The sequence below is a fragment of the Gymnogyps californianus genome, chromosome 1 (genome assembly GCF_018139145.2).
Source record: "Gymnogyps californianus isolate 813 chromosome 1, ASM1813914v2, whole genome shotgun sequence".
Classification (NCBI taxonomy): domain Eukaryota; kingdom Metazoa; phylum Chordata; class Aves; order Accipitriformes; family Cathartidae; genus Gymnogyps; species Gymnogyps californianus.
In genome coordinates, this window is record NC_059471.1 from 58,479,207 (window position 1) to 58,506,959 (window position 27,753).

The following is a 27,753-nucleotide window of genomic DNA, read 5'->3' on the forward strand; positions in this document are numbered from 1 at the left end:
TTCCTGGGAACTATTCTGGTTAAGCCTGTCCTACTTCAGCAGAGTGAATTCAATCTAGTGTGCTGGTTTTGGCTGGGATAGAGTTAATTTTCTTCATAGTAGCTGGTATGGGGCTGTGTTTTGGATTTGTGCTGGAAACAGTGTTGATAATGCAGAGATGTTTTAGTTATTGCTGAGCAGCGCTTACACAGAGTCAAGGCCTTTTCTGCTTCTCACCCCACCCCACCAGCGCGCAGGCTGCGGGTGCACAAGGATTTGAGAGGGGACACAGCCGGGACGGCTGACCCCAACTGGCCAAAGGGATATTCCATACCATATGACGTCATGCTCAGCATATAAAGCTGGGGGAAGAAGAAGGAAGTGGGGGACATTCAGAGTGATGGCATTTTGTCTTCCCACGTAACCGTTATGCTTGATGGAGCCCTGCTCTCCTGGAGATGGCTGAACACCTGCCTGCTAATGGGAAGCAGTGAATGAATTCCTTGTTTTGCTTTGCTTGCGTGTGTGGCTTTTGCTTTCCCTATTAAACTGTCGTTATCTCAACCCACGAGTTTTCTCTATTGCAAATAGCAAATGATCACTACAGAAAATTAAGATTTTTTAAAGGACAAATGTATCCTAAAGATTACTGATAAACCAGAAATCATTGCTTTCTGTTTTCATTGTCAGAGCAAACAGTGAATCTCACATTTGAAATATTTATAAAGTGGAAAACTGTACAATAAGCAGAAAGACTATGGAACACCATAACGCTGAAGGGAATGTAGACATACATGACATGCAGACCACTAACTGAGGAAACAGAAAAAAATACTGGTAACAACAGACATAAGGGAATTTTTTTCTCTTAAGTAGAGTGAGAAAATCATCTAATTGGAAGCAGTGGCAATGAATTATGAATGATTACATTAGGCAGAAAAAACTGGGCACAGGAAAAACTCACACCACCTTCGCCTGTACCCTGCATCTCAGAAAATTACGAGACTGTAAACAAAAACTGTTCCCTGTCCATCTTTCAGCATCAGAACCTAGGAAACAGGACAGCATTCATCACTCACACTTAAAACTCACAGGCAGAGCCCAAGTTGCTACAGACACAGAACAGGTTAAATAGGATCTTTGACAGCGATAGACCAGCTAATGCATTTGCATGGGGAAGAACATGACGAACAGTTCTGCGTATCACCCTCGGCAAGTTGATGGGAGCTGATGGGAGAAAAAGCGTACACTTAATCTACCTGACCTTTAAGGAAAATTTTCCTTCCTGATTTGAAAGTAGACTATAGCAGAAAGTAGACTATGTCATTGTAGATGATTTGGAAGTGGAAATGATGCTTCATATTTTTTTAGTCTAAATACTACTTTTTAGAGCAGTTATTTTGTTTTCATTCATTGGAATTTTATTTCTGAGAAAAATAACTGCAGTGGATAAAAGATAATAAGCAGGAAAATATGCTTTTCAAGTCTCAAATAATTTGATTATTTTATTTTATTAAATGTAAATTATGCAGGTCTTGCTAAGCTTTCTACAGTGAAATATTAGTTCTGTAAATTATTTAATACCTTTCACTTTCTAAACAGAAAATTTCACAGATCCCTTTTGAAGAAGGAATTTCATTAATGATATTAAACCCGGATAGAAAATAGATGGTCTTATTTCTCTTCACTCTGCTATGTTTCTCATAAGGGAAGCAAATAAATTACCACCCTTAGAAGACCTGGCTTCTGGTCTGACATTTAGGAATGGGCTAATTTCAGAGGCTGCATTCTGAAATAGCAAAATCATATGCTGAATTGATGTTTGCTTTGACAGGTTTTACAGTTGCTCCCTCCAGCCAGATTTAGATGTTCTAAAAATTAGAAGAATATGACAATAGAGAAGACAGTAATTAAGCCACCTGTTGTAACTAGCCGTTGTAAAAATAAAATGTCTATCATCCAGCATGAAGTTAGAAAGGACCCATGGGAGATCCTGAATGCGACAGAGCACTCGATAAGGTTCCCCCCACCACCACTTTAAAGTGGGGATTATCCCAGAAGGATTTATTCAGACACACTGATATGTTCCAGATGTATTCCCTTGCAGGAGGTCACAGCAAAAATATTGGCAGGGGGCGGGGGAGAGAGGAGAGCAAGAGGGTTGTTATTTTCATGGGAATCTTTAAGTCTGATAATGCTAAAAGCCATGTTTAATGTTCTATATTCTTCTCATTTTCATATTTGCAAGGGGACTCTTTTCAGCTATGTTTACTCATGGTATAAATTCTGAGGGGCTGCAGAAATAGCATTTTTTCTGTTTTAGAACCATATTTGTTTATATCAGTCCAGGTACTTAAATGGTTCTTCTTCATCACAGTGTTAAATGGTCTCAAAATCATTTAATGAACTTAGTTGCACTGTCCTCGTGGAAAATATCGCCTTTTTTCTTTCTTTTTTTTTTTTTAAACAGATAAACAGTTTGCTCTGCCCAAAATGGAAAAAGCACTGGAAGAGAATGAACTATGGTGCTGGGAGTTCTATCCTAAACTCTGAATTCTAAGGGCACATTTCTATTTCAAACAATACATTTGGTTTTCTTGTCAAAAGTAGTATTGAAAGATTAATGTGGATGGTTGGTTGTTTTCTAAAAGCCACATTCAACAGGGAGATTATGAGCTTTCATTCCTGCCCAACACACTGCATCTTGCACGGCAGGCTCGATGGCACTTGATGAAGAAGGCAGCTCTTTTTTAGTACTATTTTTATTTGTTACTCAACATGTGAAATCTTTTCATATCTGTAAGTATTTTCTCTTTCCATTATCACTTCTCTCTCCTCACCATGACAGAAGAGGTACATTGCTTCAGATGGAAATACTGGCATAGAATACATCTTTTGTCCTGATATTCAGTGTTCTTTTTCCCTTCTTTTGGGAGAAAAGGTGAAAATGGATTGTAGGAGAGGAAACCGGAATATGAATAGCAAAAGGATGTTTGATTTATTTTTTTTTTTACAAACCTCTGTATTTTTCCTTGGCTTCTATTTTCTTGAAGGTTCTGATATTTGTAATTTGATAAATGATGATTATGAAAATGATGAAATTTACATTGCAGTAGTTGACAATTTTGTCCATTAATGAATACTTTGGAATCCTCAGTGTCATTTAAAAAATGAGCCTTTTTTTTCTCCTTGGATTTGCAGAAGGGGAAAAAGCAAGCATGAAGCAAGTATAAGCCAATGCAATCTATGTAGTTTCGAGGAGTATAAATTGTTCATGAATTTCAAGTGAACTTTTTAGCTCTGAAGCTTCAGGGATGATTCATCCATTAACTATTGCACTGGTGATCATCTTAGCACAGATATGCAGCTAACATAACAAATGCATTAATCCTGAAACAGGCAAATACATTGGGCAATACAAGGTAAATATGATGACACGTAACAGAGGTGATGTTCCATGGTATTAATACTGAGGTTAGGGAGAGGTGCTTGTTCCAACAGCTTGATACACAAAAGCTCTCTTTATATAAATTCTTAAGGACTTGGGAAACTTTTGCATCTACCATTAAAAGGCTCTCTTTTAATTCATGATATTATACAGTTTGAGCAGGCAGTAAACAAAATCTGTTAATTAGCTGGCTCTAAGTGCTTAAATGGCGTCTTTTCAATGGTTGAGTATTTCTTTCACATGGAAATCCTGAAGCTTGAGAATGGAAATGGACTCCTTTGCTAACTGGCTAAATATTTATTTGCTTTTTTCTTTGTTTTTTCCCTCAAAAGTTAAGATATGGTCTACTGCTAGTATTATACACTGTTACAAAAATTGTTAATTACCACTGCTTCTAGCTATAGTTTGACGTTGCATTCTGATGTAGAAGCAAGAAAGACTTATTAGTTCAATATTAGTAACCTTACCAGAAGAGCTAGTGGTATGATAATCTTAACAACTGATGACTGTAATATTTTGAGAAGACATGGATAAAAATATATTCCAAACAAAAGCCACTGAAATGGTGGAAAGCATGTACGCTACAAAATGTGTAATAAAAATAATGGTGAAATGATCCTGCAAGAACTGGATGGATAATTCTATCATGCTCTTGCACCGAAATTAGCAAAAACAGATGAGTTAACACAAGTTAACATAAAAACATATGAGAGAGAGCCTAAAACTGACTAGTCAAATGCCGCAGGTTTGCAAGATTGAGCCCCAAACCACATTTATACAAGAACACACTGATAAATCTAGCACGAAAGTATTTGCTGAAAGGGTCTTTGAAACAAAATTTCAGGCTCCAGGGAAAACATCTGTGGAATGTTTTATGAAAAAGAATTACTAGACAAAAGACATAGCTGAAATACACAGATTTCGATTAGGGCAGCATCTTAGCTTCTCGCCTTAATAAAACACAGAAAAACATTTGAACTCAACACATATTTTAAAGTAGTGTACACAAGAGGCATAGATTTTAAGACCAGAAGGACCACTGAAGAATCTAGTCTGACTTTAGTGTAAACCAGACCAAAGAACTTAATCCGCATACTTGGGTTTTGAGTCCAATAATTTAGTTTGATGAAGCACACAGATAGGCAAACAAGTTACCACATGGCAGGTGAAAATGTGAATTTGCAGGTACTCTGCCATAACTGTCTGCATACATGCATACCTTGTAGAACCTCACAACAAATATGAGAAAATGTCAATGAAAAAATAACTGCAAATCATCCCAGCATACGAAAGCTGTAAAAAGTGAAGGCTTTCCAGAGATCCGTATTTGCATTCCATTGTAGCTGTTGCTATTTCTTTCCTAACAGGGAAAAAGGCAGAAGGCGCAGAGATGCAGTTTCTCAAGACGACAGAACCCTTTTAACATATTTCTCTCCTTCCCTTCCTTTCCCTTGGGTTCTCTCTCATCAGGTAAGACAGAAATGAATGTTCATGCCAGCTTGGTCTTGCTTAATCTGAAATCTAGTTCCAGCTCTTCTCTTCTTTGTCAGTGGATGCAGACAAAGCTTATCTGTTTTCTTTCAGAAACATGAACTAACTAGAAACATTTTTCTAATTGCAGCGACTTTTCAAAAACAAATGCTGTTTCTCTCAAATTCTCCTGTTTATTTGATGCCCCAACAAATTCCACATCTCATTCAACAGGGAAGAAATGTAACCCTACATACTACAGGAAACTAACAGCAGTGATGAGTGCTTTTCTTAGCAATCACATCAGAAGAGTGCAAGTTGCTGCCATGTGTAATTTACAGGAGAGAAATCCATTTTAGAGAAAAATTGCTGCTTAAGAATTGTAGAGAGCACAAATGGGAATGGATGGGTGAAAGACGACTTTATGACTGACTAAACATCAAGAGACAGTAAAGAAGTCTTTTTAGATGTCAGTCCCTAGTTGTCCTTGATAACTTCAGAAGATTCAAGAATTGAAGGGTTAACTAAATAAACACATGCAAACTTGTCCGTGGCTCCCGGAGAAATGACCAACATATTACCATCTTCGATGCTAGAGTAAGTATACCATTCAAGATAGTATTTCACTGTTGCTTTTTGGAGCTCAGTAATAAATGATCAGTAGCTGCAGGGCAACCTGTTAACTTCTGTTCAGTACTGAGAAATGTTTCAAGGTCACTCAAACTTGGAAGGCATTGAAGATGACCTCACTCATTTGATGTAGATTACAACAACTCTTTTGTTAGGTGCGAATGAGGCATTAGTGATCTGGAAGTGTACACAAAAAGCACCAGGAAATTCTAAATGCTACAATTGACCCTTGCAGTGCTGCTCTTACCCTAACTGCACCTTAAGAGTGAAAGCTGCTGACAAAATAACTATTTGGAAAAAGGCAATCTTTTTTACTATGTCATTGTTTTTAACCACAGTTCATATGGTAAGGCAGTTGGACTAGATGGTTGTCATAGGTCCCTTCCAATTGAAATATTCTATTCTATTCTAATTATATTCTATTCTATATTGTCAGAATGAGAATGCAATCTTTCTTCTTGATCTTCTACAGACAGACCATGCATTTTGTGTGGAAAAAGTCGGGCGGAAGATAACAATAATTACTGTCTTATCAAGTAAGGCAATTTCTAGCCTTTCAGTCAGTAATGTATGTACTTTGGTTAAGGGTTCAGGGCTGACCAAAGAAATGAAGTTCTCTTGATCTCACAAGGTTCATTGGAATATGCATTGAGGTATTTGTAGTGAGGTGTTTGTGCATAAAGACATTGCTGTTGACAGCAGAGGAATTTGTCTTTTAGGGATTAAGCAAGGCCAAGGCTTAGACGAAAAAAATATTTATAGTGTTCACATATCATTTCTCTTTCCTCCAGTGATTAAAAACTAGAGATAGTAGTTGGGCTCCTCAAATGGTCTTTAAATGCTAGGTGCTCAGAAGGGTTACTTTATAAATACACACCTAGTTCACTGCTCCCTCCTGGGTCACTGAGAGAACTTCAGAGACCTGAAGTGTCTCCCCTGCATTACTCATTTGTGTGCACCACCCAGTCTTCTTCCTGAAAAAACATTGGGTAAAAGACTGGAAAAGGCTCAAAGAGATGCACACCCTAACACTTAAGTTGGGCAAATGGATAGTGGTGTTTGATAGAGCTGCTGTATGCAGACAACTATGCCGGTCCTAGCTGTGACAACCTTTCTGCTATAGCTCCAGATCTCCTCTGGAGGAATGTACAGGGTCTCTGGAAAGGCACACCCCCAGCCCAGGCCTTTGCCTGGTGGTCTCCTTTCTACTCACTTACTGGAGTGGAGATTGTTTTGAGAGACAGCCCTTGAAGCCCAGTTTGCTACTACTTATTAATTTTTACAGTGCTGTGATCTGTGGTTGTCTAACGAGGAAGAAAATAGAGGCTACTAACTAGTAACCATACATGTGAGTACACTACCCATACACCTAGTCCTTTGGTTTCTCTGGTGTGTCAGGCAAGCACTTGGGAGTATGATGAGCGTGGAGGGATACCTCTTGGTAAATCAAGCATTGATCTGTTCTCCTGAAGCCGCCTCCTAAAGCAGAAAAGCTGGGGTATTAATGGGTTTGCACAGACCCCTTGAGGCAATGTCCTGGTTCCTCCTGAACAAGCCACCTAGTTTAACAGCCTCTCAGCTGCTGGCGAGTGAACCAATTCCCTCTCCAAGGGCACCAGGGGACAACGGTCCTGCGGGGTGCCCGTGCCCCTGAGGGCACCTACGTCGGATGGTCCCCAAAATCCACAGAAAGGGGCAGGGATCGCGCAGGGCCTCTGCTCCCCCTTGCCCCGGGGCAGCAGCTCGAGGCGGGAAAGGAGGCCCCGCCACCCTCACGGGCCTCCTCGCCCCTCAGAGCCGCCCTCCGCCCCCTCAGCTGCGGGGCTGCAGCCTGCTTTAACCCTTCCCTGACGCCGCGGCCACCTGGGCGCTGCTCGCCCCTTCTGGTCCCCGGGAGAAGGCGGAGGAGGAGGAGGGTATCTGGAGCCCCCCCTCCACCCCCCGGCACCGCAGCGGCGCAGGGCGGTGGTCGCTGCTCCTCCTCCCCTCCCCGCGACGGGCTGCCCGGGTACCTGCGGCTGGGCGGCACCGCCGAGGCGGGCACCCCGCTCCCTCCGCCGCCGGCAGCGCTGAGCCGAGCGGCCATGGCGAGCCGCCGCCGCCGCCTGTGAACGCTGGAGGGGGCTCTCGGCAGCCTCCTCCCGCCGGCGGCTCCCCCTCCGGGAGGGGGCAGGGTTAGGGGAGGTGCAGCCGCGGCAGCGCGGCGAGCGGCGTCCAGTTCCCGCTCCCCCTGTCTGCAGGCGGCAGCAGGACCACCCCCCCTCCTCCGTCGCCGCCTGCCCCCTTTTCTCCTCAGCGCCCGGCCCGGTGGGTTCCCCCCGCTGCAGAGCCGGACATGGCGACCCTGCTCCTGCGAGCCCCCCGCTATCCTCCTCCCCCCGCCGCCGCTCCTGCCGCCGCCTTCTCCTTCTCCTTCCCGCGGAGCTTTTAATGGCTCGGACCTCCAGCGGCCAAGCGCGACTGCCCCTGCACCAGCCGCAGCGAGGAGAGCCCACGGGAGCCCGCGCAGCCCAGCCCCGCGCACGGTAAGGGCGGCACGGCGAACAATGGGGCCGGGCGGGAGCGGCAGCGGCTGGCGCCCGCCCCGCCGGGCACGGCGGCGAGGGCTGCGGGGCAGGCGGCGGGACCCGCCCGCGGGGTGGCGAGGGCGTGAGGCAGCCGGCGGCCGGGAGAGACGCCCGCGCCGCCCCCGGCACCGCCGCCCCCTCCCCGGGCGGTGACAGCCGCGGGGCCGCGCTGCCCGGCGGACACCCCGCGGGCGCCGCTCAGCCCCGCTTAATCCCATTACCGCGGGTAATCCGCGGGGAGGCACCGCGCCGAGCGGCGCCCAGACCGCCTTCCCTCCCCCGCTTCCCCCAGGCCACCGCGGCCGGGCGCAGTCCGGGCGGCGGCGAGGGCGGCCGCTCAACTTGGTGCCTTTTGTTTCGCCCCCGGGCTGGGACCCGGCCCCGGCGGCGGGGCGTCCCCCCGGCGGTTGCCCGGCGGCGGGTGGGACGCCCCGGTCGTCCCTGCGGTGGGGCGGGAGCCCTGAGGGGACGCTCGGTGACGGGCGGAGTTGGAGGGACGGACGGACGGACGTCCCCGTTGGCCCGAGGAGAGGTTTAGCCCAGGCCGGCAGCCGGCGGGGAGGTGGCCGCTCCGGCGGGGCGTGCGAGGGCAGCGCGCCTCCCTCCCCGCCTGGCCCGCGGGGCGGCTCGGGCAGGACGGGACGGCCCAGCCCGGGCGGCGGTGGCTGTGGGCGCGGGCTCCCCCCTCGCCCCCGGCCAGCGCCGCCCCCCCTGCGCTCCCTGAGCGGCTGTAACGGCCGCCGCCGCCCGGTGCTCCCTCCGCCTTCGCACCCAGGGGTGCGCCGAGGTGGCTCCGGCCTGGTTCCCTCGACGCCTCTGCCATCGCCTCGCCCGTGCCCGAGCTGGAAAGTTTGTCGCTTTCAAAACGGAGTGTTTCCCGCCCTTCGGTGTGATCGGCCTCAAACAGGCATGAACCGCTGGGGAAAGTTTTGAGTAAAGAGAAGTTTATTTTCAGAGTGGGAGCTCATGTGTAGTAGGCCTTATCTTTTGTGATTCGGCTGCTTTTTTTTTTTTTAAGCAGACACAAACTCTGTGGAGTTTTTTTTAAAGTTGCCGGATTTGCTTGATTGCTGGCATGAAATAAATGAAATGCGTAGCATATCTTTTTCGGTCACAGCCTTCTTACCAGGGTTTCTTTCAAAGAGATTTGTCCCTGGAGAGTGGAAAGATGATTGCTCTAAAGGAACAGTATCGCTCAGCTGTTTTATTATTCGTATCTCTCAGACACTTTGACTCTTGCTCCTTGGTATTGCTTCCAATATGTATTTACAGCAGCTGATGTTGGAATCAAGCCAACAAAAATAAAATTCTGAAGGAGTCCAGTTAAGAAAAGCCCCAAGCGTTCTCTTGAATTAAGATATCCCCTTCCCCTACTTATGGATGTTTACGCGAGAATTGCGGTATCTAGCTAATTAGTGGATCTGAGCCTTTTAGAAATGGTCCCGCGTACCAGGAAAGTACAAAATCCTCTTAGCTATGCCTCACGTGTCCGACCTGCCGGGGTCTTGAAACTCTGTGCTGGCTGACACGACAGGACGGGAGCTGGGTGTGTTGTGCCTGCCGCGTTGTATCCCAGGGCTTGTAGTTATCCTGACGTGCACCTCGCTGGTGAGCTCTGCGTGCATGAGGAGCGGGCTGTTAATGAGGCCGGGTGAGAGCTTGTCTTCTCCCTTTGCCCTGGCCTTCCCTGGTATCCGAAGCGTCTGGTGCTGAGCAGAGTGTCACAACTCTGTGGCCCCGGGATCCCGCTTAATATTTTTGCTTTCTAATTCAGAGCTTCATTCTCTTAGGTATGGTTTCGCTCTAGGATTGGGTAAAGTCTCTTTCCTTTGCAAATAGCAAAGACGAGGGGTTATACGTAATACACTGAATTATGATGGCTGTTCTTGAAAGCTTAGACATCACTATATCAGCCCAAACACACTGTAAATTCTTTTATCCCCACAGACTTAGGTTCAGATGTAATTGTGGAAGGGATCGTTGGCAGTAGGGCCAACTGTCATCATCAGGGGAAGGAGTTAGAAAGCTGTATTCCTCTGCTTGTTTTTTCCAGTATCTTGTGTATAGCCAATTAAATTGTGGTTTTTTTCTTCTGCACTCTGTTTTCTTGAACAAACCAAATAAACCAGGAAAGTGGGCAGAATGTTTAACACACAATAACATGGGACTTCAAAATGTCAAAAGTTGCTAAGAGATTGAATGTGTAATACCAAAGCCTGACGTTTATTTAATGGCTGGACTTCAAATTGGAAATCTTTTTTTCTCCCCCCCCCCCCCCCCCCCCCCCCCCCAGTTGACACAGTTCATTAGTCATGTTGTAATCAATATGTTAAAGCATGCTACTTGTAAACAAACTTTTTGAAAGAAAATTGTGGATGATAAATGACCAAAGGGGAAGCAGCACTTAAATGTGGTGGTTTAAAAAAGAAAAGAGAAAGACTTGTTTTAGGAGATGTATTTCTGCATTAAAATTCAGAGAATTCTGAATTTATAGAACTATTCAGTAAATTTTCCCTGCTGATTTTAGATTAATTTGACTTAGGAAAAAAATCCAAACTTCCACTTAAGAAATTCATGTATGATGAAAATTAGCAGCTTTTTAAAAAAAATATAAAAATTCTTGACACTGATGAATACGAGGCTGCCAGTGCTGGCAGCTTTTTAGATTAAGTATGCTTCGTGATGGAGCTATGCAAAAGAAATGCTTCTCCGGTTTGAAATATCTTTGCATTAAGTCTTTGGCTTGCTCTTGGGCACGGATTTCTAAAAGGGACTGACTGGTGCAGTGACTCCCAAACTGGGATCTGTTAGGGCATGAAGCTGGGGAAGATGGTGCATGGGACCATATTGTTTTCGCAGTATTTGCAGTGACGAGTTGGCTGGCAGACAGAGAAATTTCAGGGTTGCCAGTGGGCTAAAGGATCATGTGCACGTTGCCAGCTGAGTGTGTCCCCTCAGGTTTTGCAAGGTGGAAAACTGTGCAGAGACCGACGTTGTGTCTCCTCTGGTTGTTAATGGTTGTCCGTCCCTCTTTCCCGAGACTGGAATTTGAAGTGCAGGTCAGTGCTCTGACCTCGTCCTCCCCTCTGCTTTGCTTGGGGAATTGCAGATCTGTGTCTTGCTGCCTGCAGCGGAGATCTGGATCCAGAACTTCACTTCAGTACAATTGAATCGACTCATCTTTTTAAGCTTACATTCATAATCAGGAAGTATTTTTTGCAACTGTAGGATTGGGTTGCAAAACCTGATTATATACATAAACGAAGTTCTAGTGGGTGTTTTCTGCAGCTAAAACTCTATTATTAATCATGGTTACATTCTAGTGCAGAATCAATGTATTTGCATTATACTTTTCATACTGTGTTGTGATGTTAGTGATAGGGATTAAACTTACTGGTTTTGGCTTCTGGTTTGTTTGGGTTTTTTTCCACTGTTTTTTCATGGTGCTTTTCTATGCCAGTGTCCTTATTTTATATTGTCTTTTTTAGAAAAGCATGATAAAAATGCGGTTTATTGAATTTGGGTCCACCAACTTGTCTTGCTTTTTCTGTTTCTTCTTTTAGAAATCGGCATGTTTATCTTAAAAGGGCCTTTCCAGACTTAATTTCATGACTCTGAAAGGTTGCAGTTTGTGTATTTTCTTTTTTTTTTTTTTTTTTTTTTTTGCATGTACTTTTCTGACTGGTAGGTGCTGAGTAGATGGTGAAATTTATAGTTTACAGATGGACTGCTGAATTAGGGAGAGTAAAGGGGCAACTTGCTTTTCTGGTTGTAAAGGCACAGAAGACTAATTACAGAGGTGTAAAAGGTCATCGGGCTCAGTCAGCTTTGAATTTGTGCAAAATGTCAGTAAATTTGGCCTGCAGAAATGTGGGTGAATCAGACAATTAGGTCAGTCTTTATCAGATGTGGGCACTATCTTGTTTGTAATCAATTGCAGCATGATGAGCTTTTGAGCCTTGTCTGTAATGAAGTAGACTTGATTAAATATTATGAGAAATGAAAATATGATTCGGCTTTTGGGGGATTTGAGAAACACGGTATGCAACTACATTGTTTTAGTCTGGAAATATAAATGGGGGAAATTATTTTTAATGTTTGGTTGTCAAAAAGGACTTAAAGAAAAAAGGAATGGTGGCCCTGTTAGTTGGTACTCAAATAAAATGAAGCTTTGTTGGTGAAGTTCACAGAGGTGCTAAAGTGCTGTTTTATGTTGATGTCAGAGGGAACTGTGATTTTTGTAATGTGCCCTTGAATGTTACGCAGTAGAGTCTGTACAGTAAAATCTGTTTGTGTGTCGCTGTATAAAATGGAGGAAAGAACTTTCTCAAGCCATGAAATCTGGATACTGAGGTTTACAGTAGAAGATTTCTGTACAATACACGTTTGTTACTAGACATGAGGAATACTTGGGGGGTTGGATGGTATTTTAGTACAAGGCAGGGATGGTGTTTCCAGACTGTGTTTTCTTTCCCAGGTTATAAATTGGGTGTAGTGGTAAAGCCCACTGAAAGGTGGGAGACCATGTCTCTGAGGCAGTGTGGCTTGTTCCCTTGCTGTGGATGCCCTGCCTGTGCAGCGCTCTGCTGTTTGCCATTAAAATCAGGTTTTTTGCTACCTTGGCATCAGTGCTGGAGGTTGCTGTCCCATGGTACAAGATTTCTCAAATGAGTAGCAATGTTAACGATGATTTAAATCCCAGTTTCCTTCCAAATATGCTGACTTGGGGGCCAAAGTAATGGTTTGGACCTTGCAGGGTGACTGAATTTGCCATAATGAAAGTACATTAAGAGACTATTACAGTCCAATTTGACATGTGATTCTGCTGTAAGGCTCTTTAAATTGCCATTTCAAGCTCTCTCCCTCATTGGGTATGCTAACACAGAAGTGAAAAGGGTAAGTCGTGTAACCAAAGGGGACCTTCCCCTCCTCCCCCAAGGTATAAGTCTTCCCAAAGCATCTATTTCTATAATACACAAGGTATTTAGGTGTATAATACACAAAGTATTATAGAAATTCTGCAGCTGGAGTTGTGTCACATGGACAATTTTGTCTGAGGAAAAGCTGTGAGTTTCTCAACAGAGATACTAGTAGCAAGCCATCCCTGCTTGAAACAACTGTGAGTGCAGGCAGTATGCTCTGTATACATACAGGAAATGGGATCGCTGCCTCTGGGACAAGCTGCTTGGGTACCTGGATTGTCTCGTACAAAACATTGCCAGGGAAGAGCACATGTTTTTATAGGTCAAAAGAGGACTTAATGGTAAAGCGGATAACCTAGCAGTAATAGGGGAGAGTTGGTGTTGTTGGGTGCTTCCTTCTCTGGTCCAGGGCTGCTGCTTCTGCTGGCCACTGTCGGCCTTTCTATATCTTTCACTCCTGATTATTGCAGGACCAGTTGTTTTATCACTGGTCACTGACGACTGCATCTCCTTAATCAAGGACCCTTATTTTCAGTCACCTACACCACAGGCATAGGTCAAGAAGACATTTGTCAATTTATGCAAATAGCAAATGTGGCACAAAGGGTCTAGCTGCTCAGTAACCTGTGTACATTTAATTGGCTCTTTCTGCTCCGCAGCGTGCATTTTTCTGTTGGTTATGCTCTTCTAAATAATTTTTTTCTGTGCCCGGATTAAGCACTTGTGCTGCAGACATTGTGTGTTCATTTCTTCCATCTCTGAGTGTTATTTTTGGACATGTCCCAGCCTCTGTCTCCCCACTGAACAATAGCAAAGGTGTTCCGCGGGGACCTTTGCTAGCCCAGCAATGGAGCACTGGCAGGCTGCTCATTAGTCTTTTATGTCTCTCCTTATCAGTTTTACTGTGAAACTCCCTATCGCTTCAGTTGCACACGTTAGAATAATTAGGCTTCCTGTTCGGCAGGTTTGTATGGCAATGATTTTGGCTTGAAAGTTCAGGGGAGGGGAAGGTTACTATTAAATTATATGAAATGGCAAGTATGTCTTTGGTAGTTGCCTTTTTCCGTTACGAGGTGGGTTTAAAACATAGTCTTGCACAAAGAGAGGCAGGAAAGCTGAGCAGACTTTCATGCTACTTGTATAGGTGTTTTCCCTTGCGTTAGTAAATAAGTGAAAATAAATCTTAAAAATAAACCTCTTCTAAGCAGAAAAGAGGATGTGGTGGTATCGCTATTCAGTTGGAACAGGGCTTCCCATCATTCAGAGGCTGTGGGAACACAGCAGGTATCAGACGGACTTGGAGCATTTCCCTGGCCACCCTGGTCTTCCTACGATTATGGGAAAGGAGGATGGGGTGTCTTTTGGGGGTTGAGGGTTTTTTTTCTGTTCATCTCTCATTTCTCAAATTATCCTGGAGTTTGCTGCTGCTCACCGTCAAAGTGAAATGAATTTGATTTGGTTTTATTTTGTTAATTCTCTGCAGTCTTATGATTGCAATAACAGTGATTACAACTGAGAAGTCTCTGGCCAGCTCTTGCTGTGGTGTATAATAGTAGTGTCTTTTTCAGATTAAGGAAAAGTATGATTTGTTTAGTTTGTCATGTCTGAGGTTATTTTCTCAAACATCAAGGCTAAAAAGGAAGGTAAAGCTCTTGTAAAAGTAAGAATCTGCAGAAGTTGTTGTGTTTTCTCTCAGGAGTTTATTATGTTCCAGGAAGGAGTCAGTATTCAGGCCCTTAACTGTGAAAAATATTAAAGGGAGAATGGTGAGAGGGGATTCAGTTGCTGTACCTTTTAGAGAATTAAGAGTGTATGTCACTTTATGTACCAAGTAGTCTCAGTGCATTATAGAAGTTAAACTTATTTTGTGTGAATCTGTAAGATTAGCCTCCTTGGAGGTAATTTTCAGTCTTTTTATTTGAAGACCTCGGCTCCTGTCTTATCTTTGTGGAAATTTCTCCTGAAAATCTCTGTTTTGCATTGTGTTTGTAGGACCTGAAACCATTAATGTTTACCTTTAACATATTAAACATTCAAAAGTTTTGTTGCTTTTTAAACAGAGGCATCAGTATGTGCACGTAGGAAGATCAACTGTATGGTTGTGCCATTGTAACCTGTGTTGTTCATTAGCCATTTTTTACAGCTTAGCTGAATTAACTGGTGTAATGTGGAAAATAAAATTGTTTAATGTTTTGGTGCAGAGCGCCATTTTTTCCCTGTGTCCTTTGAAACGTTGAGCATAATTTTCAGTACTATGAAAAATAAAATACTAGAAACCATGAAAAGAAATATAAAACAAGCAAAAGGGAAAAGATACCTAGACTGTACAGTCAATAAATACTGAACCTGAAGCTAGCAGAAAATATCCTCAAAGTGCCTCAATAGCAAATAAATAAATAAAACAAAGGCAAAGCAGATGGTCTGATAGTATTGCAGTGGAGAGAAGGGCAAGTGACTCTGCCATTTGAATATAAAAAAGGTTTTAAAAGGCATTCTAATTAAGTGCTGCTCACAGCTCTGCATTTACTAATAATATTTGAATTTTGAGATAAGTCACAAATGGCACAATTCCAAGAATATAGGATCCATTTGCCTAAAACATGTCAGTCAGAAGTGAACCTCGAAGAGAATTTCTAAATAGACCTGTAGGAGAGAAGTTGCTGATAGTAACTTTATGGGGCAGGTTTTTCCATCTCAATTTTTTTTCATACTATGTACAATTAAGGCTTGAATGGTAATGCTGCCTCTTTGTTTCTGACTGTTCTCTGTCTATACCTCTGTAAGCTGTTGGGCAACTTCAACCATGTTAGACAAACAATGAAGCTTAATAAAAACTAAGTGCTAGATAGAGAGACTCAAATCACTGGAGCTGTTGCTGGAGGTCATCTACATTGCCTGTCGGCTGCCTGATCAGCACATGTGTTGGCTGGGCAGTCACATAGGTACTGCTCAAAGCAAATGCAGCCTCATGCCATCTAATTAGCAGTGAGTAAATAGGACAGTGTTGAGAGAGGGGTCGGGAAGGCTGGCAGGACAGGAGGTGTGTGGTGGAGCGAGCCGTGTAGCAGCTGGCTTTTCGTCATGCAGGGGCTGAGGGAAGAGTATCAGTTGGGGGGAACCAATTTTTATTAGCTCTGTTGGTCACCAGACGTGATCACGTTTACATAGTGGCTCTTAGTGGTAAGGAAACAAACCTAGCACTAATGAAGCCTGTCCAGAAAGTGAAATCTTTGTCAAAAACCTTTGAAGCCTGTCCAGAAAGTGAAATCTTTGTCAAAAACCTTGGCCACATTGACACCAAGCGTAATTGCCAACAGTTATTTGGAAATGCTTCCTGTAGCCATGACGTAGTGTGCCTTTATCCAATGAAGTACCAAAACGATGGTGCAAGAGCAGGATATCTGCGTGAAGCTTACCTCCAGTTGTCCAGCGTTTTAAGTGCAAATCAAGGACTATTTCAGATTCTGAAGCAAGAAATTATCAATCAGGCAATACATCGAACATGAGCATTTCTCCCTTAATTTTGTGTGCAGTGACTGCACGCTAAGGCACTAGAAAAATAATTGGAGCAGTTTCTAGTTGTAATAACGCTTCAAGGATCATTTGAAGCAATGGACGAGCAAATGACACTTGATGGTAGTTCTGCTTGAGAAAACCCAACACAGGGGAAGCCATTCCTGTCCTCCTGAATGAAGAGAAAGTACGTGATGGAGGAGAGCTAGGGACTAATAGTGGCATGCTACAAGTATATGACTGAAAAATTAGATCACCGTTGTGATGAAGTAGCGTGTATGTATGTGTTTGTACATATGATGAGAAGATGGAGTTCAGAAGCATTTTCTTCTTCTGGAACCAAGTTGTAGACTTCATTTTCCTCTGATTTAAAAAAAAAAACCAAACAAACCCAACAGTCTATACATTCAAGAAAATTCAGACATATATATGAAAGCATTAAAACTGAACGCAGTATTGTTCTTAAAGCAACCCTAGCAAATACTTGATTGACTCCCTTAGATCTGTCGGTAAAATTTCTTTGGGCAGTAGATAAAACTACCAAATTTTCCTTCAAAGTTCCTTTCCTTAAAAGTGAGAGTAATGTTTGAAAATACATATGTTATTATTTAAAATATTTAAAGTGGAAAATAGGTGATGTGATGAGAACAGCTAACACACAGACAAAGAATAACCTAATTAAAGCTGACGTAGTTAACTATAGAGATGGTGAGCTGTTCGAGTGTATACCACAATAGATGGATGTAAGTAACAACTACATTTTTCCCTCCCAGTGCCATGTAAAGAAAATAACAGGGAGAGCTAGGTATGCCCCTTCATCTTTGGATTCAGATTCTCTGCAAAATCAGTGTGGTATGAGGATATTTATAGCTGCATGCTTAGATGATGTCTGTCCTTCAAGAAAGCTCAAAGAATTTTCATTTTAGGGTAAACATAATTCAATAGAAAAAATCCTGGAGAAGAGTCTATATTCTACTTTTCTACCTGCTTTTGTCAAAACAAAATGCCCCCTCCAACCTGAACAAAGTTCTTCCCACTTAAAAGCACCCCAAGATTGGAACTGAAGCTTGGATGTGTGCTGTGAAGGGAAAACAGTAGCTATACATCTAAAAAATGTCTACAGAAAAATGTAAAATGCTTCTAGAAGTTTTAAAGCCTCGTATCTGCAGCAATTCTGGGCTAACTTCAGAGCAGAATGAATTTCAGAGAATGGTGGTCTGAGAACGGTCCCAGCTTGGCAAGGAAAATGTGATTTGGAGACATGGAAGAGAAAATTAATCAGAATAATAGGTCTGGCCCGTGCAAGTAGATTAAGCCTAACAAAATTAATGTCTGAAAATTAATTATAAAACCAAGCTGATAATATATAACAGGACCTAAGAGGATGTTTTAAAATCTGCAAGTAAATCCAGGATTTTTCTGCAGAGGAATTCCCAGGAGTGGAATAAGAGTATCAGCTTTTGTTTTCCCATAGAATATTTGAATTGCAGTAAGCAACCCCACTTCACTCGTGCGCATATGTTTCCTGTTGCAATCAAGTGACAGTTTGGCTCAACTTGGAAAAGGCTGAAATGCCTGAGAGCTGGATTGTACAGTATCAGCTGGATAAAAGTTTCCTAAAGTCTTTTGGCAGTGTCTGACTCTTGTGAAATAAAATATGCTGCAGCAATTTATAATTTGTATGTGTGTATATTAACCAATGAGTGAATTTATTCTAAGCATTAACTTGCTTGTTTATGGCAAATCCTGGAATAGCCTATTTTTTTCATTAGACTTCCAGGCTAAATTGAATTGGAATTTTGTCAGGAGGACAAGCTAGTCTGGTTACTTCTGAATGTGTTTAAGGAAAGTTTCGTAACTCCTTTGTTGGTATTCCTCCAGTAAGACCTGATCCTTTTTTATCTACGAAGTTTAAAGCTTGAGGGGACAATAAAGACTCAAATCAATTGGAAGTAATTGCAACTAGATCATCAGCATAGTTTTGTTTAATTTACAGTGTTTATTTAGTGCTCTCCCGTTGAGGAAGTTTAATCAAATTCCTTGTGCTGCGGAGGACTGCAGGGAGGAATAGCAACGATCCGGGTGCTTGTTTTGAGGACTCCACCTTATATATATATATGTAGTTCTGTGTTTGGGAAAGAAAGATTTTTAATACCTGGCGCGGTGGCTGGAGTGGTTCCTCTGTAACTGGGCATGGGGACACAGGGGTTCCCTCTTGGCTGGGTGCTTTCAGTAGGGCCAGGCTTGTCCCCCATCGATGCCCTTAAAGCATCAAGGAGAGGAGCTCTGCTTTTAAATTAAAGTCACACAGCAACATAGGTGAAATGAGTCCTTTGAATGTTAGTACAGTGAATACAATTGTGTTAATACCATGTCCCTGCTATTTTGGAATAGATAGAATAGCCTTTAGAAGCTCTTGGCTCACTGCTTATTGTTTGTACTTCTTGTTTAAGTGTGCTGTGTTACAGTGCTCATCTTTGAGGGCTGTGTTGGTGGTGCCTGATGCAATATTACACAGTGCAGAGCTAGAATCCTTAACCCCCAAGTTTGAGAGTGTGTGCGCTATGGGACAGCTTCAGGCTGTTTTCTTCAGGGAATAAGATTTGATGGGGACAGTTGAAAAGTAAAAGTCTTGACCTTTGAACGCATGGAACATTGTGGGGGATTATCCTTACCCAATATGCAATTAATTCATGTTAGGGGAAAGAACAGTAACCCATTTCTTTGTGCCTGTTTCTTTTGTCTACTGTGTATTTCTCCCTTCTTTCCCCTCCTTGAAATTCCCATATGCATATACTCTCAGTGTTTTAGCAGTATGTATGGTTTTTTCTGATCCACTAATAAGGCTGAATTTCTTTCAGGGTGAAAGAAAAACATGATGTAAATCGAGGTTCTGTGATTCTATTTCTGCACATCATGTGTGCTGCTGTTGGCAGTCCTGGGAAGAACCATTCCTCTTGTCTTAGTTTTAACAACAGTTTGTGAGAAAAAATAAACCCAACAATACTGTCGCCGTTGCAAGGCTGAGATTAGGGAAATGTATTTAATCACTAGAAATTAATGAATATATGGTTTTTCTTCTTGAAATAAAGGGTGAAGAGTCTGCAATCTGAATCATTCCTTTAATGAAGGTGGGATGTTACTGATGCTGCTTCTATCAGGTTTTCAGGTAGTGAGAATTATTTGGTGTTCTCTGAACCTGGCTATATTGATTATTTGTACAATATTCACTTGTTTTTCCTTCTTGAATTCTATGCATGTTTTTATTTCCCAACCCCTTTTTTTAATGCAGTTACTATCTGTGACAGCATTCTATAGTATTTATCCATAATACTTGCATTTATCTCTTCCATTGGTAAGGTAAATGTGATGGAAGGACACACTGATTATGTTTTGTAAAGTTTCAGTGAGCTTATAGCCAAAACTGTTGCTGGTATAGAGTCCCAGAACTTGTTAGCTGTTCATTTATATCTTCAACAAAAGTGTAAGTATGTAGGTTTTGAGTAATACTCTTTTTCCATTAGTCCTACAGCTTTCTTAACAGTAAGGAAGGAATGCAAATCTTTGGAGGCTCATCTGGGATTTTGATAGCCCAATAAAAATAACATTTTTTTGGCATGAAGCCTTTAAATGCTGCAACAGATCTTGCATATGATTGGTAAGATTTAGAAAGACTGCAAATGGCAAGCCCAGTATTGGACACTTATCTTGATGGATTTGTTAGAGGCTTTTTTCCCTTCTCCCCTGTGGCAGAATACAGTCAGCTAAAGATTTTCTTTGTGATCATCACAAGATTCAAATTTAAAATGGTTTTTAAATTCTGTGCTTTGTCATGTAAGTTCTACATGCACTTTGTTCTGTACCATATGATTAAGAAAGAAAAACTTTAAGAAACATGCACTGATTGTGAGACAGTTATCAACTATTAAGAGAATCTGACACTTAATGTCTCTGATTTATTTATTTATTTTATTCAGTCATTTTTCCACTAAAAAATCCATCTTTTTTTTTTTTTTTTTTGGCATGGATTTACAACTCAATACCTTTTCCTGTCATTTAACAGATTAGGCACCTTGAACAGTAAACACGTATCTTTTACTCTGTAATGGACAGGACCTTATATTCTGACTGATAATTACCCTTGATATTACCTGCTTCAATTTTTGTTCAGTGATTTGTAGGATGAGGTTCCTGTTGTTTCCATTGCCTGCAGAGCTGTATTTTCAGTGACTGACTGAAGGACAAGATTTAGGTAACTACAGGCTTGAGCCAGTGTTTGTAGGAATCTTGGCAGTGGTCCTAAATTGTCTTTCCTGTATCCATAATCTGATTCAAGGGTGCTCCCTATAAGGACTGATGTTTTTGTTCAGGCTTCTTTCAGATGTCTTAAATACCACTGCTTCCATTAAAAGAAAAAAAAAAATCTGCTCCATAGTTTATGATCTTACTGTTGGGGATTTTTCCTACTGGTAAACTGGCCTGTGTAAAACTGCTCTAATTCTTCCTAAATCTTTGAACTTCCTACTCCACTTGCGGATCACATCCCTTACGTGCTCCTACACTTTATTATCCTGTAAACGGTTCGTTCCCTTGCTGCTCTGCTGTGGCAGTCTCCTTGGTTCCCTGGGAAGGTTTTGCTCTGCTCTGGGTCATCCAGTTCTAGGACAGAGAGTTACCTGTGGGACGGAGCCCTTCAGGAGGACTCACTGTGGAGGGGTTTGTCTTCATGGCAATTGGCTTTCCAGAAAGATCATGTGTGACCTAGTTACTGGACCAGTAGATCTGTCAGTCTCTCTGCTTCTGAATTTTAATAATTCTTCTCTAACTGCTATCTTCCTTGTTATATAAAATATTCTATACATTTGTTTTCTTGAAATGTAATTAATAATTATTTTTATGCTGAGCTAAAGCAGTTTGTGATTAATAACCTCAAGGTTCCCTTTTGTTACCATATACTTAGTCATTTTATCTGTGTTGGTAAGGCATGATGACCTATTTTGGTTAGTATGTCTGTTGTTTGAGCTGAAGGATGATAGCAGAAGTATATCTTGGAATTTCTTGGGTATGCTACAGACAAAAAAGGGGAGTAAAATACCAAAAATGTTAGTGGAGCGTGGATTCTGTTCCATAAGATGTTGGAAGCATGTTAGACTATGAAAGCTTTAAAGCGTCATCCTTGTTTTTAAAAACTGTCTTTAATAAGGAGTTCATTTCTATACTTCTGATCATTCTAAGACCCTTCAAGCAAGCCTGACTTTGCTACAGGAATTCAGTAAGGTGCCACTATGCCTTACATCCATTAACAGAGGTTCTCTGCTGCCTGGCAGTATGTATTCCTTACTGACTGAGACAGCACTAATTATTTTTTATTAGATGAATGCAACTTTGAAGGCTCCTCACTGAATGAATGCATTAAGAGAGCTGCCTAAGGATATCTTATTTTTGCAGAACATGCAAAAAGTCAGAGTCACTTTGCAAGCTGAGGGCTGTGGTAACATACTATTTATTTCCCTTAAAGCAATATTGCGTTTGGCTGTTCTACTGGTTCTTCATGCTTAGAATTTACTAATTGGGGGGAAAAGACTTTAAAAGGATTGAATAATCATACCCATACTTTTTTTTTTATTACGTTATCTTCCATTAAAAAAAAAAAAAAATCCCATTTTTTTCCTTAACTTACAAGATCTAACAACTTCATAGGTAGTTGTTGTTTATCCATTTCCTCATCTTAAGCACTTCAGAGAGATGAGAACCAAGCCATAAGCCTCCCAAATTGTACACATAGTTAGTGTTCCCTAACTGACTAACTAGCCCTACTAGTTGCAAGACTCATACTTGTTGCAAGAAGAGTGAAAATGTCAGGTTCCTGACTGTGTGTCTGCTTTGTTTAGTAACAACCTCAGTGGTTTTTCTAGCAGTTTTATTTAAACTTGACTCGGTGAACAAAGAAGTTTAATTCACTTAGAGGCTGAACTTTCTGAGGCAACGATACAGGAGAAACTGTGTAGGCTTGGTAAATGGGGATGAAACCCAGGATCCACCAGAGGAGATAATGTGAATGGTGAAACTGCAAGGTTTGGCCTTGAACACAGCTGATAACTGAAGGGTAGGAAAAGTTTATCTTCTATCCATGGGATGCTCCTGCTGACCTTGCTGTGTTGCATGGGCTGAGAATAGTGAGGCTTTCCCAAGCATGCCGGAGGTGATCTGGGGAAATCTTACTGGGAGAAGGGGAGAATTAGGGCTTGCTAGACACCAGCATATAGTGTTGTATGTGGCCTTTTTCTTTACTTTTTTTTTTTTTTCCCCGGTAGTCCCTTGCTGCAAAGATTAAGCGTGTTGGTAGCTTTTCAGTATTGTGATACAGTTCCTGAGCAAAATGAGTTCTATTTCTGTAATCTCTAACAGCAAGTAGAGCTTATCAAAATTATTGCAAGCCTAGAAAATAGACTGGTTTGTATTTAGAGTTTACTTTAACATAGTTAGGACTTCAGGTCCTTTCTGGTGTGAACCTTTTATTCTACATATGAGTTACTGTGTGCAATTGGACCGCTTGCACACGTTCCAGGGATTGCTCATACCTGCCCTGAAGTGTTACCCTAGCTGGTCAATTAAAACCTGCAGTTGGTACCACAGTTGTTATCTCCTCTTTGGTACCATTCTATAAGTACTTGAAAAGTTGACGTAAGTTGCCTCCGTACAGCCTTCTCTTGATTTCTGCAGAAACATCACTTTTTTCCAGGTGGCATTTCTTGGAAGGGCAGGAGGGAAGAAGAGCTTCCATGCCTCTCATTAGGTAAATGGGCGCTCTCCCAACACCTGCTTCATCTGTGCTTGATTCCTGGATAATCATCTCACTGAGAGCATCCTTGTCTGCAGACTGAGCCAGAAAGGTTGGTGTTCTTTAGCTGCGTGCAACTTGAAATCCAGCCTCTACTGGTAGGAGAAGAGAAATTGAGCCATATTTTTACTTTTGTAACCTTGCAAAACAACCAGATGTAGAAACATGGAAAACGTTAAGATTTCTTTCCAAAGCAGGGAGGAAACATCCCTCTTTCTGAAGCGTTCTACCTTCTTACAGGCTATTTTTGCATAGCTGGGTTGGGAATCTCCTGTAACACAAAACGTTCATTTACGGTCTTATTCTGTGGCTGGATTGAGGCAAAGCGCTGGTTTTATGGCTGCTGCATGCCGTGTCTCTGTGTGCACTTCCTTGGAGCCCAGTGAAAGTCTGCGAGCTCTGCTGGGCTGGCCTGGAGGCTGCCGTGCTGTCCCTGCTGTGGCAGCATGAGTTCAGAGAGAACTGAAACGAGGAACTGTGAAAGCACTGAGAAACTGGCAAAGAAAATTTTGAACTTCTTGGATGTGTGTTCTTTAAATAGTAATGAGAGGTCGGATCCCGAATGCTGGCAGCAGTCTGCTTGTATTTCACCAGGATTTTGAGTAAAATTGTTTCACTGTGGAAGCAACAACTTGGAAACAGGAACTTAAAATCCGTAATGTGAGATGGCTGCAATGTTTAATACAGACCTTGTGAAGTAGCAAAGCTGTGGATGATAAGCAGGTCGACACCAGGATGGATAAAAAATAATGTAAACATCTTTTTTTAAAAAACTTGCTGTGCAGAATAAAACCGGCAAATTAAATTTGAACCTTGTGGGAAGGCCTTACCTGTACCTGCTAGTTTCACTTAAATAAAACACTTGGTAGCAGTGACTTCTCAAATTAAGTGGGTCAAGCGATGCGCCTTTTGTATTGTCATTTATTGTATACAGTAATTTAAAATATATAAGGCAACTGAAGGGGAGCTACCCTTTAAATTTTTTAGATCTCTGTTTTAATGTCTTTACCCTGGATAAAGTTCTGCTTTTTACGTTTTTCCAAGTGTAAGTACTTTTCATTTTTTGAGAAGCAGAAAAGCTTTTGTGTTATGTATTTGCTTTTGATTTAGCTACCAGATGCAGAGAGAATATTTTCTTTTTGAATAAACTCAGGACTGAGAACTCATCTGGGAGCTCAGAAAGTAGGAAAGCTTTTTCTTCTTCCTTTGTCCCTTTTAATCTATGAACAAAATAATGAGATGGGAGAAAATTAGGATTATGTGCCTTAAAGCTTGAAGCACACAAAGAACTCCAGGTATCTAACGGAAGGCATCAGGCAAATTGGGTACCTCACAGGCTTAGTGTTTTTTAGATACCTAATAGAATTTCTTGGTATTTCAGTAAATTTGACTATTAGTGAATTGAAAAATTAATTATGGTCACCAAATCTTAATCTCTCCATTGTATAATAAATCATTCTGTTTTAAATAGCAGTCTTGTTTGTGGTAAAGTTTTTTTTCATTTTCTGATGCATTTTTAGGGTGACTTTTAGGACATCTTAGTGGTTTAAGTTTAGTTACTTCCAAATGCAGTGTATTGAAAGCCATAGTAAAATTGGCATCTCAGTATAAAGAAACAAATCCACTGCTAATTTCTGAGACAAAAAGTGTAGAAGCAATAAATGTAAACAAGGCTATATAACGCTTAGAAAAGTATGTAAATATTGTGTAACCTGCTGGTTATGGAAAAAGAGGTACCAAAGTAAATGTAAAGACTATATTTTAATTGCAAATGAATCTTTGAGATGTATCAACTGATAGAAATGAACTTCTAGGGGAAAATGACAAAAGCAATTTTAATGTAAGGTTTTGTCCTTACTAATGTGTTTACTTTCCAATAATGACTTAACCCATCTCTTTTATCTTTCTTTCATTTGGACCATAAAATTTATCTAACAATACTTCAAAAATAGTCTTATGCTGTCTTTTTTTTTTTTTTCCCCCACTTCCCCAAGTTTCATGTACTAGTAGAGCATGTATTAAGCCATGGAGGCGAGTCAAAAGGAACACTGCCAAGGTGCAGACTACAATATAACCTTATCCTTCTTAAATGGTGAAGGACAGATGCATAAAATTTTGGTTTCATTTCGTTTTGTGGTTTTTGTTTGTTGTTGGGGTTTTTTTTGTTTGTGGGGTGGGTTTTTTTTGTTTTTTTGTTTTGTTTTGTTATTACTTGTGTTTTGCTGCAGAAAAATAACTGGTTCTTTCCAAGCCAGGCTCGTGACACTACTGCTACTGGTCCTAGTCTGGGAAGTTCAACATCTTACGAGATGTGTGAGTCTCAGATATACTTTCAATGTGCTTGTCTCTGAGAGATTTTCACCTTGTTTTCCCCTGCAGACTACTTTGTGCACGGCTGGTTGTATATTCAGACGAGATTTCTGTCCCCTACACATGTGAACTTGAATTTCATATGTTGGGGGGAGAATGAAATAACCTACAAGCAGATCCTCCCAAGCACAATTCCTGGAAACTGTATGCTGTTGTGGGCATGTTTATTTTATACTTGTCTCCTTGCTGTTAGAACCTTAGCTTTTTGAGGAAGGGAGCAGACAGTTTATTTAAAAACCTGTTATAGCAAAATGTTATTTACATAAGCAACAGTAGATGCCTTCATACTTCTGAACTCTTTTCCTTTGCAGAGACTAGGAAGACTTTTTCTGTGAGTCTGATCAAAGGATGCCTGGAGTCTAGAGCTACATTACCCTGTAATGTTAGAAGACTGAAAACTCAAACAATCTCATATATGTTTAAAGAAATTGAAAGGGGCTATACTTGAACTTTCCTTTTCAGAATGATGAGGAGCTCAGTCCAGTGTTCAGGCTCCATTTTTGTTTGTAGTCCAAGGCTGTTTTGCCTTCAGGTCTTAGTGAAGTTGGAGGATAAAGAAACATTCTTGGTAATGTGATGGGGCTTTGCAGTGTTTTTTCACGTCCTTCTTCTCCTCCCTTCACCCAGCTGCTTCCCTTGTGGTTACGTCCAAGCCTTAACTTTACATTATTGAGACTTTTTTAGTTTTTGCTTGGATGCTACCTGGATACTACTTGATACCAGAGATTGGCTGCTTTGCATAGATATGCCTGCTATCCTCTTTTAACAATATGAAAACTTAAGCACTTCCTCTTTCTGCAGTGGGATCTAGAAGGGATAGTCATACTGGTGGCAGTGGTTCCCAGAATATTCATCTTTGATTTGTGGGTAGTCACAGACCCTCCCAAAGACAACTGGAATGACAATAGCTTTCCATTTGGGTTAAATGAGAGAGCAGTTAAATACCTTTTTGTTTAGGTGAGACGATAGTCTCAGAAAGATTTTTTTTTTTTTTTTTTTTCTTAAGAATGGTCTTGTGAGACTGAACACAGAGGCTTGTGCTGAGCAGTTAGAGCACTGCTGGTGGTTGGCTTCATTGTCTGACTCCTTGACTCTGAATGGTTCCTGAACAACACAAAGAAGCATATTAAAAGTCACGTCTTTTTATGACAGTGAATGTTGTATTACTATTACCAAAAGGTTTTAGCCAATTTCCCTGGAAAACGTTCTTTGCTACAGCAGTTTGGCTTGCAAATTGAACCTGAATACAGGAAAGGCTGGGTGATTGCAGAGACACCTTGTAGATAAGCTGTCTGGAGCACCTAGCAGTTTAGAGGAGGAAAGTCTAGAGGCTGTATATAGAAACAAATGGGGCCAGGGGGTGCAGTACCCCCAAAATACCCCTTCTAGGCAGTGGTATATTAAAACCAACATGTCAAGAATATGTCTGATATTGGGCAAAGTGTGAACTATTATGGCAAAGTTTCCTGCTGGTGAGGAGGTCTTGCAGAAAGTTGTGAAGCTTGGTGCAGCATTGTTTCCATTCCTTCATAGGGTTTGTTTGAAAAATACCAGGATCATAAGCTGCTGAAATTGGAAACATGAAAGGAATTTCAGGGGCTGAAAAAAAACGGGATGGACGAATATATCTTGACGTTAACTTCAAAGGATCTGTAATATAGAGGAAGTTGTTAAGACTGATTTCTGACTATATGTTTAGTACAAAAGAGGAAGAGTTAGTGCTGAAAGCATAAGAGCATGGAACAAGGTAATACTGACCTCTGGCCTGAGGGAAAAACTGGCCTCTTCCTTTTATAAGATAGTTTTCAAATATCTTCTATTTGGACTAAACCAGACCTACTAATGAGGTCTGGTTTTCCTGAATCTGTTATACTTGCCATAAAAGTGCCCGGTGGTGGATCCCATGACTGAATCAGCATGATTCTGGGTGTTTATCAGAAAGTACAGGTCAGGACTTCTAATGGCCAATCTCTGTCCAGTTGGACTGGTTGGCTACAAGTGGCCCCAGAATAA

General features: G+C 41.6%; 1 protein-coding gene across 4 annotated transcripts in view; it reads left to right on the plus strand.

Moving 5' to 3' along the window:
- The first annotated feature begins 8,046 nt into the window (after positions 1–8,046).
- FARP1 (FERM, ARH/RhoGEF and pleckstrin domain protein 1) overlaps positions 8,047–27,753 on the plus strand; it is a 217,510-nt gene continuing 197,803 nt past the window's right edge. For all 4 annotated transcript variants that reach the window (XM_050890909.1, XM_050890915.1, XM_050890923.1 and 1 more), the window contains exon 1: positions 8,047–8,052. The gene's annotated coding sequence lies outside the window, so the exon portion shown is untranslated. The remainder of the gene's footprint in view (positions 8,053–27,753) is intronic.